The sequence below is a fragment of the Salmo trutta genome, chromosome 11 (genome assembly GCF_901001165.1).
Source record: "Salmo trutta chromosome 11, fSalTru1.1, whole genome shotgun sequence".
Lineage (NCBI taxonomy): Eukaryota > Metazoa > Chordata > Actinopteri > Salmoniformes > Salmonidae > Salmo > Salmo trutta.
This window is the reverse complement of record NC_042967.1, coordinates 12,895,649-12,909,025: the sequence shown is the minus strand read 5'-3', so window position 1 is coordinate 12,909,025 and position 13,377 is coordinate 12,895,649. Positions and strand designations below refer to the sequence as shown.

The following is a 13,377-nucleotide window of genomic DNA, read 5'->3' as shown; positions in this document are numbered from 1 at the left end:
CTCATGGGTAGCCTGCCTACGTACGTATACCGTTTGATTATTTTACGGATTTAGGGTTTTAGGATGACGTTTTCATAAGCCTATATTTCTGGGATTTGTTGAAAACTCCTATACACTGGAATCCTATACAGTGGAACCTCCTACTAAGCAAGGTAAATAAGCAATATAAAGCTGAAACTCAATCATCAATGACAGCAGTTAACATGTCCTCTGAATATTTGCATGAATCCATACAAATATGGTTACTCAAAGCCAATGATTTGATTAAGGATTCATAAAAGAACATCAGAGAAAGGTCCAATATTATCTTTATAACTCAGTTCAAACCTTTAATGCTCCCGCCGATGTATATTTATATTCCCTTGCTCCCAATTAAAGCACTGTTTACTTCCTTGTGCTATTTGATGGTTAGATGTTGTTTCTACGACAGGGGAACTCTTTCCTGCCAAGTTCACCCTCCCTGGGAACAGTTTCAACCGTAATCATCAAGCGTTTTATTCTGTTACCGATTAAGTGTTACCATCTGTAGAATGGTAAGGGTACTTTTGAAGCCGGCCCAGGTTACATGTTCGTGATCATACACCATTAAATGAAAAAGAAAACAAAAGGCATTAAGATAAAAAACGATAAGAGATTAAATTAGTTGTAATTTTTTTTAAATAATAAACTGCCTTTTCGAGCTGTATCAGTTTTGGTCTGTTAACAAGCCCTGGAAAGAAAATCACTCCAAACACTTGGAATCAAAGTAAAACATTTCAGCGACGAAATTACATAAACTACTATTGCACTGTTTAAAAAGGATGAATGTGTTCTTAATGTTTGGAAAAGGTAAATTATTGGCACTTCATTCTGTCCATCCAGGTCAGCCATTTATTATTATCTTACAGAAAAGCAACATGTCTTCCAAACCATTATTCGCATCATTCTATATTTTCACTTCTGTGTTCTAGCCAATAGTCTCAAAGACAGAATCGCTCACGGCACTCACTGCACTTTCCAACATTTAATTTATATCTGGATGTCAGAATGTTTTGGTTGTAACTTCATTAATGATGATTAATCCCTGAACAATGTTCCAGTTGTTTGTGTTGGATGATATTCAACATGGACGCCAGAACGCTGCTCTTGTCCAAATCAACGCTTTCACTTGAGTCACTGCAGTCAGCCGTACTGCTGTCTAACAGTCTTCTATGTCATCATCTGTCTTGGTTTGTGACCTCTTTGTATATCATGGCAGTCGTATAAATCTGTACATTTACTATCTTAGCGTCCAAGCATTAGACATTATAATTCACTTAGCCACGTCTGAACAACTTTTCTTCCTGATAATGCTTTGGCGTATAGCTGAATTATTTGGCTGTAAAACTGATGTAAAATGGCCAACTCTTTTTTTTTTTAACAACAGCTCCCTGTTGCTTGTTTGCAATTTCAAGGGTCACGCTGTGTTTCCTGTTAGAAAGGTTTGGCTTGATGAAAGGAGTAATGGAAGTCAAATGTAATTGAATACATCAAATACTTAGTAAAATTTCCCTTTTAGATTTTCATAATGTATTTGTACGAACTTCATGAGGGTTTAGGATAATGGAAATTGGGGCTATAGGAGCAGTTATCGGGTGGAGTAGTGAAACAAGATAGATTACACACCCATCAAAGACCCATTATTTATGACTTTAAGTCCAAATCTCGTAAACAGAGATGTTAGAGGGAAGCGTTAGCACACAGATAATGCTAAACCACATAGTTTACACACTAACAGCCTCGGTGTAAATTATTCATATTTCTGCCGTAGTTTGTTATCTTGGCTTTAAAGTGGGGATTGACCCTGACTGAGCTCTATATCTTTCTGTACAAACCTTTAGCATGACCTCTGTCTTGTCTGACCAGTGTGTGTGTGTGTGTGCTGAAAATCCCCCAAAGTCCCAAAAAGGATAGAAAAATAAGGAAAATTGTAATTCGTGGGGACCTTGCCAAGCTATTTTAGGCTCAAGGGTTAGGTTTAGGGTTACAGTTAGGCTTAAGGTTAGAAATTAGGGTTAGGTTTAGGGGAGTTAAGGTTAGGCTTTGAGTTAGGGGTTAGGGAAAATAGGAATTTGAATGGAAATACATTTTTAGGCTTAAGGGTTAGGGCTAGGGTTAAGGTTAGGAGTTAGGATTAGGTTTAAGTTTATGATTTGTTTACGGGACACGAGTTTTCCAAACATTAAATGACACTGAGTGCACAAAACCTTAAGAACTCTTTTCATGACAGACTGACCAGGTGAATCCAGGTGAAAGCTATGATCCCTTATTGATGTCACTTGTTAAATCCACTTCAAATCACTGTAGATGAAGGGGAGGAGACAGGTTAAAGAAGGATTTTTAAGCCTTGAGACAATTGAGACATGGATTGTGTATGTGTGCCATTCAGAGGATTAATGGGAAAGACAAAAGATTTAAGTGCCTTTGAACAGGGTAAAAAAATGTGTTGTGGCTTTTCAACCTCTGCCATATTGTGGATTCAGAGTTATCTATCTAATATAACTCAAAGGGTTTTCCTTAATGGAAGCTTCTCTAATGTCAAACATTGTAACGGCTGTTGAATGGAGTAGACCAAGGCGCAGTGTGGTTAGTGCTCATCTTTGTAATTTAATGGAAAAAGAGAACACTTTACAAAATAAACAAAAGACAACAGCCAAACAGTTCTGTCAGGTAACAAATGACTAAACAGAAAATAACCACCCACAAAACCCAAAGGAAAACAGGCTGCCTAAGTATGGCTCCCAATCAGCAACAACGATATACAGCTGTCCCTGATTGAGAGCCATACCCGGCCGAAACAAAGAAATACCAAACATAGAAAAAAGGACATAGAATGCCCACCCCAACTCACGCCAATGCGTGACAAACATGTAAAGTGTGGTGTAGCGCAGGGCAGCTCTCTAGGCCCTCTACTCTTTTCTATTTCTACCAATGACCTGCCACTGGTATTAAATAAAGCATGTGTGTCCATGTATGCTGATGATTCAACCATATACGCATCAGCAACCACAGTTAATGAAGTCACTGAAAGAGTTGCAGTCTGTTTTGGAATGGGTGGCCAGTAATAAACGGGTCCCGAACTTCTCTAAAACTAAGAGCATTGTATTTGGTACAAATTATTCCCTAAATTCTAGACCTCAGCTGAATCTGGTAATGAATAGTGTGGCTGTTGAACAAGTTGAGGAGACCAAATTACTTGGCGTTACCTTAGATTGTAAACTATCATGGTCAAAACATATAGATTCAATGGTGGTAAAGATGGGGAGAGATCTGTCCGTAATAAAGAGATGCTCTGCTTTTTTGACACCACATTCCAAAAAGCAAGTCCTGCAGGATCTAGTTTTGTCTTAACTTGATTATTGTGCAGTCGTGCAGCTGGCCCAGAACAGAGCGGCATGTTTTGCTCTTCATTGTAATCAAAGGGCTGATATAGAGTGCATTCGGAAAGTATTCAGACCCCTTTACTTTTTCCACATATTGTTACGTTACAGCCTTATTCTAAAATTGTTTAAATAAATAAAAATCATCAATCTGCACACAATAGCCCATAACAGCAAAGTGAATTTTTTTTTGTTGACATTTTTGCAAATGTATTAAATATAAATAACAGAAATACCTTATTTACATAAATATTCATAACCTTTGCTATGAGACTTGACATTTGCTCAGGTGCATCCTATTTCCATTGATCATCCTTGAGATCTTTCTACAACTTGATTAGAGACAACCTGTGGTAAAAATTAAATTGATTGGACATGATTTGGAAAGGCACACACCTGTTTACATAAGGTCCCACAGTTGACAGTGCAGGTCATAGAAAAAAAAACAAGCCATGAGGTAGAAGGAATTGTCCATAGAGCTCTGAGACAGGATTGTGTCGAGGCACAGATCTCGGGAAGAGTACCAAACATTTCTGCACCATTGAAGGTCTCAAGAACACAGTGGCCTCCATCATTCTTAAATGGAAGAAGTTTGGAACCACCAAGACTCTTCCTAGAGCTGGCCGCCCGGCCGAACTGAGCAATAGGGGGAGAAGGGCCTTGGTCAGGGAGGTGACCAAGAACCCGATGGTCACTCAGACAGAGCTCCAGAGTTCCTCTGTGGAGATGGGAGAAACTTCCAGAAGGACAACCGTCTCTGCAGCACTCCACCAATCAGGCCTTTATGGTAGAGTGGCCAGACGGAAGCCAGACGGAAGCCAGACCTCATTAAAAAGGCACATGACAGCCCAGCTTGGAGTTTGCCAAAAGGCACCTAAAGGACTCTCAGACTATGAAAAACAAGATTTTTTGGTCTGATGACACCAAGATTGAATTCTTTGGCATGAATGCCAAGTGCCACGTCTGGAGGAAACCTGGCATCATCCCTACGGTGAGCATGGTGGTGGCAGCATCATGCGGTGGGGATGTTTTTCAGCGGCAGGGACTGGGAGATCTTTCCCTTGATCGAGGGAAAGATTAACGGAGGAAAGTATGGAGAGATCCTTGACGAAAACCTGCTTAAGAGTGCTCAGGACCTCAGACTGGGGCAACAGCACAACAACCTTTAGCACAGAGCCAAGACAATGCAGGAGTGGCTTCAGGACAAGTCTCTGAATGTCCTTGAGTGGCCCAGCCAGAGTCCGGACTTGAACCCGATCGAACATCTCTGGAGATGCCTGAAAATAGCTGTGCAGTGACGCTCCCCATCCAACCTGACAGAGCTTTAGAGAATCTGCAGAGAAGAATGGGAGAAACTCCCCAAATACAGGTGTACCAAACTTGTAGCGTCATACCCAAGAAGACTCGACTTGCTGGCGAAGGTGTTTCAACAAAGTACTCAGTAAAGTGTCTGAATACTTATGTAAATGTGATTTCAGTTTTTTTTCTTTTTAATAAACTTGCAAAAAAAATTATAAAAACTTGTTTTTGCTTTGTCATTATGGGGTGTTGTGTGTGTAGATTGATGAGAAGGGAAAAAACATTATAATACATTTTAGAAAAAGTCTGTAACGTAACAAAACGTTGATAAAGTCAAGGGGTCTGAATACTTTCCGAATGCACTATAAATGCTATGCATGCCAGTCTCTCTTGGCTAAGAATTGAGGAGAGACTAACTGCATCACTTATTTTTATAAGAAACATTAATATGTTGAAAATCCCAAATTGTTTGCATAGTCAAGTTACACACAGCTCTGACACACACACTTATCCCACCAGACATGTCACCAGGGGTCTTTTCACAGTCCCAAAATCCAGAACAATTTCAAGAAAGAGTACAGTATTATATAGAGCCATTACTGCATGGAACTCCATTCCATCTCATATTGCTCAATTGAACAGCAAGCCTGGTTTCAAAAAACAGATAAAGCAACATCTCACAGCACAATGCCTCTCCCCTATTTGACCTAGATTATTTGTGTGTATGCTTTGGTATTGATAAGTAGGCTACGTGTGCCTCTTTTTATTTTATTTTTATTGATGTAGTTCTGTCCTTGAGCTGTTCTTGTCTATTAATGTTCTGTATTATGTAATGTTTCATATTTTGTGAGGACTCCAGGAAGAGTATCTGCTGCTTTCGCAACAGCTAATGGCGATCCTAACAAAATACCAATGCCAAATGGTAGGAGCACCGGTTTGTGTCAAGAATTGCAACGCTGCTGTGGTTTTCACACTCTACAGTTTCCCGTGTGTATCAAGAATGGTCCACCACCTAAAGGACATCCAGACAGCTTGAGACAACCGTAACACAATATTAGGAAGGTGTTCTTAATGTTTGTTACAATCGGTGTATGTTAAGTTCCCATAAGCTCCTACTTGGGTAATACTTTTGGTTTCTGAACCAGAATATTGCTCAACATTGGAATAATACAAGATTAAATGCATGAGGGTTAAATATGTGATGTCATAGCTAAAGGATTACATTTGAAACATATCCCATGAAGCTGACAAAGGCTCTTACTCATAAGATGAAGGGTGAGCCTGTTGGTTGATCTCAGACACATTGTCATCGACTCTTCACATACATAGGAACTGCAGCCACATTTGCCTCTGAGCTATGGGGACTCACAGCTGAGGGAACACATGCCTCGTGAAGAGAGGAGCTTTTATCCAGATCAAAACCAGCTCTGATCTCATCTGGACCCTTCTGTTCCTGAAAAACAACACCGTGTCCTGTAAACACACACCAGTGGGATGGGAAGACGTCCACACGAGACACACACACACACAAAGGCATGGACACACACACACACACTCTCTCTTTGTCCAAGTCCATTCCTCCTGCAATTCCCGTCTTTCCCTCCCTTGGTGCAACACACCCCTTCAGTACTGTAATTAGGAGACAGATTAAAGCAATACCGTCCTGTGTGTCAATGTAGCTTGTTACATCGAGCCAATCAACCCAGGCCATGGGGCCAGGTAAGCAAAGTATGGGTACATCAGCTGTGAACATCCACCCCCTCTCCCCCGGCCCTCTAGCCCCATAAAGGCGACTGCCCGTAACCCCTGGTGACACGTGATGTTGTCTTTGTGTAATTAAATCATCCTGGCTCTCGGGTCCATCCCATGAGATCTCTGAGGATTTGGAAACCTAGCTCGGGCAATCCCCACAGGTCAGGGTCTGCTGTTTTTCTTGGATGTGCTTCATGGGACCGCATGTTCTCACTGGGACCTCGGAAAAATCAGCCCCTTGGAAAAACAAGGCAGAGAAATTGGGATTTAGGCCTCGGTCGGACATTGGGTACACAGTAATTTAGGTCCTGTGCCTCGCCCCAGAGGCCCGAGTAGCCAAGGCTATGCGTGGAAAGGTTCCTCCGGGCTCCTCCATAGGTGGTCTCCCATTTCAAAGAGGCTGGAGGTCTAGGCTTGTTTCCTGAATAACAGGCCCTTTATTTGTTATTTAAGGACACACTGACTGGCTGTAGTTCCTATGCTTTGCATCAGACCCGTAACAGGATTTGGTCTGAGAGGTCTTTGTGATGACAGAACTTCTTGTTGTTGTCTACTCCTCATTGTACCATTGTTATGGGGTCGGAGGAATACAGTCATCCCGGGCACACTACTCCAAAGAGAACGTGACAAGACGCCTCTGAAGAGACCCTCTCCTTCAATTAATTGGGTCGACAAAGAAAGGGGGCCGTCTGAAACACCGTAAGGGGTGTGGAGAATAAGCGCAAAATAGAGACAAGTCCTCTTGTACTCTTTCATTTTAAAAGACACAGGCTACTCTTCCTTACCTAAACACTACAGGTCACATCCTACTCTGGCTACCATGGTGTTCATGCACCTTGGAAGTCGATGGAACATATTATTAGAGTATCAAGTTGCAGTAAGTGGCCATTCTCTGTCTGGTCCTAAAACAACACTTTGTCATTATCATCGGACTATGTTACAGTGCTGCTCGACAGTGTAGGGCTTCTTAGGAAATTTCATCCGCCAGGAGAAGTACATTTCCCAGAGAGCTCCCTTCTGTATTGAATTCCCTGAGCTAATATTGAGTTCTGAGGTTCCCAGCAGAAACACGTTTCTCGGGGTGAAAGATGACGGTGGAGCCCCTTTCAACAACACACCCAGGAAGTAGAATAGGCCTGATCATTCCTCAGTAAAACGTCACTCTAAAATCAAATCACATTTTATTTGTCACATGCTTCGTAAACAACAGGTGTAGACTAACAGTGAAATGCTTACGGGACCTTCCAGACAATGTAGAGAGAAAGAAAATAGAGAAATAATAGAAAAGTAAAACCCGAAATAATAAAAGTAATAATAGATGATGAGTACACAATGAGTAACAATAACTTGGCTCTATACACGAGGAACCAGTACAGAGTCGATGTGCAGGGGTACGCGGTAATTGAGGTAGACATGTACATATAACTGGAAGAAAGTGCAAAAAGGGTTAAGGCAGATTCTTAAATAGTTAACCAATAGCTACACAGACTAACTATTTAACAGTCTTATGGCTTGGGGATAGAAGCTGTTCAGGGTCCTGCTGGTTCCAGACTTGGTGCATCGGTACCGCTTGCCATGCGGTAGCAGAGAGAACAGTCTATGACTTGTCAAATCACACACCGGCAGCCATCCACTCGTCCAGACAGACTGTCCAAGACAAGGGTGGGTCCAAAATAGCACTGTAGTGCATTACTTTTGACCAGAGCCCTATGGTTCCTTATCAAAAGTAGTGCACAATATTGGGAAATCGGTACCAGACTAAATCACACACCAGCAGCCGTCCACACAGACTGCCCAAGACAAGGCAATTGCATAATTCTGTCATAGAGCCATTTCTCATTGGTTGTTCAGATCAGTGCCCTCTGCCACACTCTGACTATAAATACAAGGTATATGAATCTAGTTGACCTCCATGTGTAGCTGTTGATCACATTATATAGAACTTTATACTGCCTCGCAGACAGATCAACGGTTTCATGTTGAATCAAAACTACCATAGGGACCAGTAAATGTCTACAGAACAGTATATTTTCCTCTTACATGCATATTTGTCGATATTTACGGTGGTTTAGCGGTTTGTTGGAATGTCTGTTCAGTTCAGCCGCTGGTAAAGCCAGGAGACTTGTACTGGATTGGACAGTGTCCAACCTAAACACTATCCTCTATGCAGCAGTGGGCTGGTATGTAGGCTACTCTGATTCTAATCTGAGTGTAGCCACTTAACTCTTAACACATGGTGGAGTTGACACTAGCATTGAAAAAACTTGAATAATTATAAGCACGTTGTAGTAGGCTACGTTATTATAAAGGTGTTTGGCATCAATCAGATTGTTACATTGGGATTTGGGACATCACCCATCAATGAAAGCAAAAAAGTAGATGAGCAAATTGAAGCGCACGTACCAAGGGTTTTTTCTACACGGTTGTATTAACTGTTAGAAGAAATGCGTCGACACGACTTGACAAACAAGGGCCTTAGGCACTAACAACATCCTGGTGTCGTGGTGGTTGAGGACTATCCACCAAGTTATTAGCACTTTTAATGACTCCCCATTTGACCATGGAGCCAGCAAGGGTCTGGATCATTAGCAAGGCTACCGGGGCTATGCTTCCAGGTGGAGGTATGGCTGTGGGGTGATCCTCTATACTGGTGCATGTAATCTACTCTCCTCAGAGGGTCGCTAACAGCAGGACGTCCCCTCTCTCATGCTGTTCCATGGATAATGACCTCAGTGAACCCGAACAGCATGTTGGGTGGTAATGAATGACACTACATTTTCCATAGCAGCTGAGAAGCGTTGGTAGCAAAACAAAAGCAGTACATATTGTGCTGTTCTATCGCGCATGCAGTGATGTCTGCTGGGAGAAAAACGGTGTTTGTTGTTTGCTGTAACTTCTTTGTTGTTGTAATATCCCAAATGGACACGGCTGTTTCACCATTAAAGATTCCAGCTTTAAGCCACGGATTCATATGACACATTGTTTTTTATTTTATGACGTTTATTTGACAGGGACCGTGTCCAATTATAACATACATCTCCCAGACAGTGTTATGCATTGTGTTGAATAAGGCTTTGAATTTGGCGACATGCGTCATTTCATATGATTTAACTCTATTATATGAAAGCTTGGAGTCAGTCAATAGATTTGTTGATATTGTTAACTCATTATGAATATAATATAATTATGTTTAATATTCCTATGTAATAGAAGAGGCTGCCCAGGTTCTAGAAATACATCACTTAACCGATGTTACGTGAGTCCTGGCTGGAGATGCATGCCTAACTCAAACTGATGCACAAATCTCCCATCGAAATCATTCATTTACATAAAACAAAGTGTGTTATGCAGAAATATTTCACAGTCACAATCATCATTCTTCTTCCCTTTACACAATAGCATGTTCTCAGCCACTCTCTCGTGCTTTAATACTGAACATTAGAAGCCACCTACCAATCCACATTAACATAAGACTTCTTTTCTGTTACACGTCTCATGATGCATTTCTTTTCAGATGACTCCAGTGGGAAATGTTATAATGTGAGGAACAGTAGTTCAATGGCTAAATAGACAAGTTTTATAACATGTATATTTTGATTTCCAGCAACGTATACATTTTAATCTCTCATCTAAACTGTGTTGCATATCTTCACAAGTTCCCACACAGTTTGTCTCTTCATCTGGCATGTCGTGCTTAGAAAGCTGACATAACTGCTGGGGCTGGTATGCTCTGTGGTTAAAGGAGCAATCCTGGATTCAAAAAAACAACACAGCTATGGATGCAAGGACTGACCCAAAGACTGACCCAAGGACTGACCCAAAGACTGACCCAAGGACTGACCATCCATCCAAAAATGGATGACTTCCGCTGTAAAGGGAGTGTCATTTAGGCTCTCTTTAGACTCTAGTATATACTGTATATTTCACTTTCCCAAGCCACAGTTCACTAGTTCCCTAGGGGACCATTTACTCAGTCACGTAGCCCTGTAGAAAGAGTTGGTGTGAATCTCAAATGGCACCCTATTCCCTATATAGTGTACTAGGTTTTGAACATGGCCCTTTCCTTAGTCACGTAGGCTGTAGAAGTAGTGTACAACATGTGAAATAGGGTGCCATTTGGGATGCTGAAACCTTAGTCGATCCATCACAACTTCACTAAAGTAAGCCTCTATCTTCTTTTCACAATGTCATGTGATAAAAACACGTTCCGATAGCTAAAACATAATATTTGTCCTCGCTTGCATAGCAGACGTGCTCTGTTCCGTCAGGACATGTTGGTGTAAACAACCACAGGAAACGATGAGGACTTCCTCAACACTTTGGTTCTGTGAGGAAGACAGTTTCTGTGCTCTCTCTCTCTCTCTTTCTCTGCCTTTCTCTCTGTAGCTCTGTCTCTTGGTCTCCGTCTCTCTCACTCTCTTTCTCTCTCTGTATGTCTGGAGTTTGTTCCATGTGAACCAACCATCGTCAGATGATCTAAACCATCTGCCAGGAGACATCTGGTTGTCTGAGTCATTACTGGCTGAACCAGACTGTATATTATGGACTCATGACACTGTGTGGATATACATAAATGCTATTTACACAATTAAAAAGCTCAATCGTCGAGCCTGCTTTTGCTATATCCCATTGTAAACTAGGAGAAGAGCATCGCCTCCAGGATCGTGTGTGTGTGTGTGTTGGCGTGCGTGTGTGTGAAGGATCGCCTCCAGGGTTGAACAAGTTGAACGTCATACGTACTTATCTTTGTGAGATTTACACGAGCATGAGTCATGACATGATGCAGCATGCTGCAAAATGGCAACTAACCCCATTATCACAGCCCAGAACTCCCCCATATGTATTTGTGGTCACAAAGCTGTTTAAGTTAATGTGAACTTGGGTTCCTCGTGCCAGTTTGAGTTTGACATGTGAGTACAGTGGTGAGACTGCAGCTAATAAATCCAGGAAATGGTAGTCTTATGATCTTATAATATCTGTTCTTCATCTCTTTGCTTTTTCTTTTGTCTTGCCAAATGGCACTGTCCTTAACTTCCTCTCAGGATGTGGGGAAAACTGAGGTTTTTGTCTGGGTTTTCGTGCGTGTTTCCCCAGTTTTCTCTCTTCCCCACATGACATACTGTGTCGTCCTCCACGGTGTCACACAAATTCCCATAAACAACCAAAACTGGCCTCAACATTTTAACATTCTTCAAGTCTAGAATTGTCTTGAAATACTAGAGTGGGACAGGTCAAGTTCAATGCACTTCTCCATCAATCTGAAACAACCACGCGACCCCAACAGACCTATTGGCAGGCTTCTGGAAGGAAACACCCAACAATAAGAACGCAACGATTAAAACAGCAGCACCAAATCTAGGGTCAACAACCCACATCTCCATGACTGTGGTACTGTGTAGCAGTCCTGGGTTCAAATACTATTTCAAATCTTTCAAATAGTTTCAACATTTGTTTTAGCCTGCCTGGAGTGCCAGGTGGGTAGGGTGTGCATGTACTTTTGGGGCCTTTCAATTGGTTCCATTGCAACAGGTAAGCTCAATCGAGCTTAGCTAAAGTATTTGAAAGAGTTCAAATAAAATTTGAACCCAGGTCAGCTGTGTAGCTCTGCCCGTTGTAGGCTTGGCTGTGCACGCCATGCCCATTTCCTACCCTTTGATCCCTTAACACAGGAAACCACTGGATATAACAGGGTTTAGTCTGCATTACTCCCTCCAACCCAGAGACTGATGGACTCCGATGGTAAGACTGGGTACTGGCAAAGTCTATACGGCAGATTACTCATATCCTAAAGGCAACCACCAAACTGTTGAGAAGATACTGGCATCCAACCAGCAAATGGGCAGTACTGTTCTGTCACAACACTTAACTGTAACTCCCCAATCCTTCACAAAGTTAAACAATGGAGAATGCAATTCATTGTGTGTTAGAATAGATTCATCAGCCAGGGTTTATACAACGGGTGGGTCTAATCCTGGACGCTGATTGGTTAAAACCACGTTCCAGCCGGTGTCTATTCCACAAGTTACCACCGACTAAAGCTAGGATTTCTTTTAGACTAGCAATTTGAAATTTGTATAAACCTTGCTGTCTATCAAACATTGTTTCAATATTGAAATTTGATCTCCAACTGTCCCATAGTAATGAACGTGTAGGAGTCGGGTGTCGGGACGAGACAGACAGGCAGCTAGCTATTCTTAGCCAGTCGAAATCATGAATCGGCATCATTTTTATGGATATATAAGATCAGCAACAAAAGAAACGTCCCTTTTTCAGGACCCTGTCTTTCAAAGATAATTCGTAGAAATCCAAATAACTTCCCAGATCTTCATTGTAAAGGCTTTAAACACTGTTTCCCATGCTTGTTCAATGAACCATGAACAATTAATGAACATGCACCTGTGGAATGGTCGTTAAGACACTAACAGTTTACAGACGGTAGGCAATTAAGGTCACAGTTATGTCGTGTTTTTAGCATCATTAAACTGAAGATTCATCTTTATCAAAAATTCTCTGTAATTATTATTACGTGATTAAACTACTTAATCATGTAATAACTAGGAAGTCGGGGCACCAAGGAAAATATTCAGATTACAAAAGTTATAATTTTCCTAATATAACTTTCAGATATTTTAATATCTGATTAATTAGTCTTCGAATTAATGAATTATTATTTACCTCACGTTAGTCTCATTGTCACGTCTTTCAAGGAGCAGGAAACGGGTGAGTCAGGAGCAGGAGACAAAAGGTCCGTAGAAAAATATTTAATTAAGTCCAGAGTGAATACAACGATTAGGCAAGGTGCAAAACACCAGCAGGAGGTAGAACAGCTCCAAAACTCAAAATACACGGGACGCAGCCCGGCAACCCTAATGCCTAATATCAGCGTCGTGTAAATCAAAACACATAGGAAAATAAATCCAGCCCTAAA

General features: G+C 41.5%; 1 protein-coding gene across 1 annotated transcript in view; it reads left to right on the top strand.

Annotated features, from left to right (window-relative positions):
* The window catches only part of LOC115202232 (endothelin receptor type B), a 50,096-nt gene that overhangs the window by 671 nt on the left and 36,048 nt on the right, over positions 1 to 13,377 (top strand). The gene's annotated exons all lie outside the window — the stretch shown is intronic.